This window comes from Nuphar pumila, chromosome 10, assembly GCF_984573655.1.
Source record: "Nuphar pumila chromosome 10, dmNupPumi1.hap1.1, whole genome shotgun sequence".
Classification (NCBI taxonomy): domain Eukaryota; kingdom Viridiplantae; phylum Streptophyta; class Magnoliopsida; order Nymphaeales; family Nymphaeaceae; genus Nuphar; species Nuphar pumila.
In genome coordinates this window covers 5,156,238-5,163,349 of record NC_143258.1, presented here as the reverse complement: position 1 = coordinate 5,163,349, position 7,112 = coordinate 5,156,238, and positions in this window count along the sequence as shown.

Genomic DNA, 7,112 nt, shown 5'->3' with positions numbered 1-7,112 from the left:
CTTGATTGAATTACAATGATTCAATAGTCTATTTCAAGCAAATGGACCACACCGAATGCATTTGCAGGGTTAAATTTGAAAAAAACAGTATGAAAATCTCAGTTTATACTAGTTTACATATTTTGTTGGTTTACATATTTCAGTTTCCCTATATATATAGAGATATATAGGGAGAATATAGGATGGTATGGTATGGTGGTACTAATCTTAATTAGATTCTCTATAATCTAATAGCTATTTTTGCTTGACATAAGAGTGTTTATGTGTCATGGAAACGGTGGGGTTTTCACAAAGCATGAAACATTTTTGTGGCCTTCATTGTAGTTATGAAGACACTGCCAAGCATTCTCTTAGAAAAGTAAGCCCAAAATCAACGGCCACCCCCCTTTTCCACATAAACCATTCCCAAGGGGGTCCCAGTTTTGTCAGTATCAGTGCAATACTGACATGAATCGGCTATTTCTTAATAAATGTAAAAAAATAGCTTAAAATTAAAATTTTAATATTATTGTAATAACTTTAACACGCCACATTTTGATTGACACATAATGTTTTTTGGTTGATTCAGAACGATTCACTTGAGAATCGGTATCGGCCAATTCACTTGAATCGTTGGCCAAATGATACAGGTCCGGTTTCGATACTGACAACATTGGGTGGTCTGATCTCACAAGAAAATATGAGAACTGCTCACTCCAAGCCAGTTGCTTTTATCCATTTTTATTTAAGAGCAGGGGCAGAGCCAAGTAGAGGCCAGGGTGGGCATGTGCCCAACCTGATGCAAAAATCCCCACAGGAGGGTGTGGGCCAAGGTGGGTAGTGCCCACCTTGATCCAAAACACATGCCCCCCAGGCTCGATCCAGAACCCGTTAGGGCCTCATGAACCCAAAGCGTGAAGAAATTTGGACATATGTCCATTAAAATAAAGGTCACTTATCAAATGGGTCAGATTCAGATTTAGTGTAGGATTTACTCATATCTGAGTTAGAAATGGGGTGATAAATATGTTTAGAACTTAGCCCCCATCCAACCAATTTTACATATTCTATGAAAAAACCAATATACTTGACCCATTTTTTTGCAAATCCAGTGTCAAGAGGGGGTTGGATCACATCTGGATTCATAACTCTATCATATGTTGGGAATAAGATCCACATGAAAAATTAGATCCACTTATTGAAAATTGGAGTCATCACCAGATCAGCCCAGACCCAGATCATTTACAAGCGTACACCACAGGAGTTTAATTATACTCGGCCCATGCATTTAGCAGGCTGTAAATCCAAACTCCTCCCTTTTTTACTCCAATTTTTCTCTCCTTTCTCACACTGTGCACACCACGGACCCAAAATTTCAATAGTGGTACCAGAGCTATGATTACGATGTGCAAAGAGACTCATCATCAACCAGCATAAATACAACCCTTGCTGACACCATGCTTCATGGGCGATGCTGCTTGCAGGAATTGATAGCAGATGAGAGAGATACAAAGGGGAACTCAACATTAGAAAGGCTTGTATGTCGTATGACCATGCGGTTCTTGCTGCCGGTGTGAGGCAACAAAAAGAAAAAAATAGAGTACAACAACAACAACAACTACGCCTTCATCCCAAAACAATTGGGGTCGGCGATATGAACCAACAAAGAAAATCATTCTGGGTCTTCCACATGAATCCTTCTCCTCCATTCATTTCTATCCAATGTCATGTCCTCGGTGAGGTTCAAAGCATTCATATCCTTTCCTGTCACCTCCATCCATGTCTTCATCAGTCGTACATGCGTAGTTAGGCTGACGTGCAGAAGTTCAATTATAACAGAGGAAGCTATAAAGAAAAAGAAAAAAACTACCTATGTCATGGAAGAAGGCGTCAGTGGTGCCAATCGTCGTCCCCTTGCTCCTGGAGAGCACATGGACGGTGAAGATGGCAAACATTCGGTCGGGTGCTACCGGCAAGTACCATAGGGGCCATTGACGAGCATGACATCCCAGTCAATGTTGTAGAGGTTATTGATGGCGAACACACAATCAGAGAAGAGGAGGTTCTGAATGGACTAGTAGTCAATGGTGGCGTTGGCCACCACCGCCGTCCGCCAGAGCTCCTCCATCTCCACCACTTTTCTTCCCTCTCCATTAGAGGTTATGAACGACCAGAGTCTTGTAGGAGAGTGAAGGAGAAGGAAAGCATAGCCCTAAAGAAAAAAGCTCCCTCTCTCAAATGGTCCTAAGTTAGTTTTGGGGAATGCAAAGAGATGAGGAAGCGTGTGTGCTTCAACCCTGACGCCATCGGATTCCAACAGAAAAGGAAGAACCATGGCCGGACGTGCCACCAAAAAGCACGTAGAAGACGATTAGGCATGCATAAACAACTGAGAAAGGGAGTAGAGTATTCTTTGAGTCTTTGAGAAGATGGAGAACAACAGTTCCTACAAGGAGGGGAAGAAGCAGGGCCGTACCTGTGTTTTATGGGGCCGGAGGCCGAGGGAAAAAATGGACCCCCTATTAATAGCAGAAGTTCAGGGGCAGGGCTTCGAAATTTTTTGAGCCCCTATTAAAAATTGGCTCCCTAAAAATAGCCCCCCTATTAATAGTAGGAGTTCGGGAGCAGCGCCTCAGAACTTTTTGAGCCCCCTATTAATAGTAGGAGTTCGGGGGCAACGCCTCGAAACTTTTTGAGCCCCCTATTAACAGTACGAGTTCGAGGGCAGCGCCTTCAATTTTTTCGGGGCCCCTATTAAAAATAGGGCCCTAAAATTTTTTTTGGCCCAGGAGCCCTGAGGCCGAAGTCTCATTGGCCTATTGACAAGTTCGGCTCTGGGAAGAAGAACAGTGTGCTAGGTGGAAAGTACGAGTTGGGCAACTGTTGGGTCACAGGACATTAACGAAGGTGTACCATGCTCAGAACGTGGTCTCCGTCAAGAGCATGGCCATGAAGGTGGTGGGGAAGGAGAAGATCTTGAAGGTGGGGATGATGGAGCAAGTGGGAGGTCTCCATCATGAAGATGGTGAAACACCCCAACATTGTCGAGCTACAGAGGACGATCGTGCTGCTAGAGGCCGATGGTGCTGCCGAAGGATGGCCAAACTGCAGAGGGTAGAGAAGGGGGTGGAGACCCCTCCACTAGATGTGTGTGAGCCCTGCGTTCGATGGACGGTTGCTGGAACCCGCAATGGAGGCCGCAGATGAAACGACAAAAGGAGAAGTTGGAAAAAATAAAATGAAACCTTTTTGCGCTTACATTTTTTTTGTTAATTCTTGTTACACCCCTCATAACATAGATTTTCCTTCCTACCTCTACTTTTTTGGATTATTTTTGTTATGCCCTTTGTTTTCAAAACAAAGGCCTCCATTTCTAAGAAATTTCAGAAAGATACCTTTTCTCTAAAAAGTATCCGAGACAAAGTTTTTTGCTCTCATTTTTTCAAAATAATATCTCAAACTTTTTTGAAATTGCAGAAAACCAACAATTTTTTATTTAACTCAGAAAATTTATTTTAGTGTTATGGTTTATTGTTATTACACAAAACTGCCTTCTAACTTTTTTTATTTTGCAAAAGTGTTTTGGTTTTGTTGAATACATCACATTGCTTTATCTAAACATGTTTGGATCTATTGTTTAGATCATAGATTATTTTCATGAGTTTGATATTCGGTTAAGATAATATCCATGATATTTAAATATATTAAATGTTTATGATAAAAAACTCAATGGTTGGTTTGGTTTTCTTAGATACAATTATAATTTGGATCTGATCTCTAACTTAGTATGGGAAATGCTATTTTTTTAGTATGCATCTACTTTGGATCTTGAAATACGGTGTATAATTGCAATTTATTTTTAATATGTTTTATGAGTTGATTCATATTTTGGATCATGATAATATATAGATTCGATATGGCTTAGTATTGATCTAATTTTTTTTATGATGGATCAAGTTTAAATGGACTAGGATCCATTAGATCAATATATTTGGATCAAGTAAGATGACATAGACCTGTTTGGATTCATTAATACATATTTGACCTGTTTAAACCTGAATGTATCTGAATAAATCTAGTTGAATGTTTTTAGATCCAGAAAATCCCATTGAACATGCTTGCATTATTATCATGCTGGAATGAGTCATCTTATAAGTCTTGAGGTTATTTGGGTGTTAAATAAAATAATTCATGGATCAAAGAATTGTGATTCAGTCTTTGAATTATTTTTGACTCAAAACTGGTGGTATGATATGTACCTAGTTATGGTTTGAATGAAATTTGTACATGATACATGTAAATTGGACCCATATGAGATCTGAGAACGTTTTATATAATTGCATCGCATGGATATGTTTGTTTGTTTTATAATATATGGATCTATAGTTGTTCCAAATTAGTGTAATAGTATTCAAGTTTATTTAACTTGTGAAACTGTGTATGGTTTGATGTATGTATACTTTAGATAATTCATTTATTGGGTTTTTTTATTAGACATATCTAGTGATAGATCCAGATAAGTATAATGCTCGAATATAGGATATTGATCTAGATTTGATGCAGGTTTTATGATGGATCTGGATAATATTAAGCTATATATTTAGACCTAATAATATATTCTGCATAAGTCCTATTTTGACCCGGATAGATCCAGATAAATATAATATTGAGTGTGTGGTGTGTAGTTTCATTTGAATTTGAAATATGTTCAAATTTCTTATGATGCATGATTTTGCATAAGTTATTTAAACTTGTATGAGATCCATTTTCTTATGAATCATGTTGGACTTGATGATAACATCTCAAGTCAGTTTTGGATATGGGCTGATATAAATTCAATGGATTTGGATATAAATTTTTCTAGTGGATCCGATAATGAATCTGAATTTACATGTTGATATGCTTGTGGCTTGAGTGCTTATTATCACATTTGATTATTTAAAGCCTTTGAATGAACTTATAATGTTTGACATATCTAGATGGTAATGAGATTACTTTCATTGAATATGGATCTGGTATATATCCAAATTGAATTTGGATATGATGACTTAAGTTTTATTACTTGTGGATATTGCTTCTAGTTTTTGATGACTTAATGAGTATATTACTTAAACGCAACACATTATAAAAGTGAGAGCTGAATTATAATTTTATATATACATGTGAATATATTTTATTTGCATACGATGATAACTAATCATCATAAGTCATGCTTATTGTGGTTTGTTTTATGAATGCATGAAGGGATATTATTCATACTTTATAAGCTTTATGCATGATCTACAATATAATGTTATTTATCTTTTTAATAATATGATGATGTCCTATGATATGGTTATGATATGGTTATAAAATAGTTATAAGAACTACATGACTAAATAAGAAAGTGAGATCCTTAATATAATGTATTTATTTAAATATAATATTATATATTAAGGGTTATAATTTAAATTTTTAACATAATAAGAAATTCATATAGTTATGTTAAATGAGTGCATGAAAGGATGATTTCATAGCTAAATTCATACTATATAAAAGTATCATGGTTCATATGATGATAAAAATACTACATGATTATGTGAGAAATAACCTATAGCATGTGAGAAAAAATATTATATATAAAAATAAAAAAAAGTACACGTAGCTACATGTGAAATAACTTATAGCATGTGAGAAAAAATATTATATATAAAAATAAAAAAAAGTACACGTAGCTACATGTGAAATAACTCATAGCATGTGAGAAAACCTCATACTCATACCTGAATATGGATGATAAAAATATTCACATGACTATATAGAAAATAACCCATAGCATGTGTGAAAACCTCATACTTGAAGATTGAATTATGAAAAAGTTTACATGATTATGTGAAAAATGATGATAACATGTAAGAAAAATATTATATATAAATATTTGATATAACCCAAGAAATTGTGTAAGTTTATTTGGTGCATGTTTTGTTATGAAGTGTTAAATGCAATACATGATGCATCATTTATGATTTAATATGGGTGTTTGCCCCATATGGCTAAGTGAGAGATGTTAGATCCTAATATTAGATCCAGTGAGGCCCTAAGGTCTCACATATGAAACATATATCATATATGTATTCTGGATTTAGGTATTGAATCTAGAATTTATCATTGGATCTTGTAAAGAGAATCCAATGACCTAGAGTAGTAGGTCAAGAATCCTATGACCTACTTAGGTAGTGGGCTTTTGAAATGTGAGCTACTGAAATAGCGTTGGGCGCACAACTCATTGGATTCCTAACATGTTTGAGAATCCAATGTGACCGTTATAAATGACTACCCAACCCATGCATTTAACAGTTAGTGAGAACATAGAAACTATGAGTTTCATCCCCTAAAAAAGGTCGTTCACAAATCCAAACTCATTCCCTCTTCACTCCAGTTTTTCTCTCCTCCCTTACAGTGCTCACACCATGGTCCCAAAATTCCAACAATATGTACCTATCTTGTCCGGTTTCAGTTGGTGGATCCTCTCAGCTGGGATGTCAGAGACCATTCTGCCTGTGTCGTCGCTCGTCGGCCGTCGACGACGGGATAGAATCGTCAGCGTCCCCTCCACCGTCGCTACAGATGATGTCGATGTGGTTTGATTTGTTGATGTCATGGGAGAATCGTGCAGGATGTCTTGCCTAAAGAACCTCTCTTGCATTGTCGTCAGCCACAATAAGGCAATCAGTTGGTGCCAAAATTTGTAAGCTTTGGTGCTTAATCTTGTGAATTTGATGGTTGGAGAGGAGGGATCAGGGAAGATTCTGTATGAAGGGAAAGAGGATCGCCAAAAAATTCAGAATAGTGAGCAGAGATAGAGAGAGGCAGAAAATGAAAAGAAATGGAGTTAACAAACCCTCTACACATTCAACTTTTCCTCATAAAAAAATCAACCTCGTCGAAAAAATGGGGTTAACGGTGGTGGCAACTCCATTACACCTATAGTCGATTCCTACTTGTTTGATCATGTTGAACACAAAGGTTAAATTGGGTCAAATAATCTCTCACTATTAGTTTCTAACTTCCAACTAGGGATGCACACGAGCTGGGCTCAAGCCGAGCTTGGCATGTACAAGTTCGACTCGCCCCAAAAAAAAATGTACAGGCTC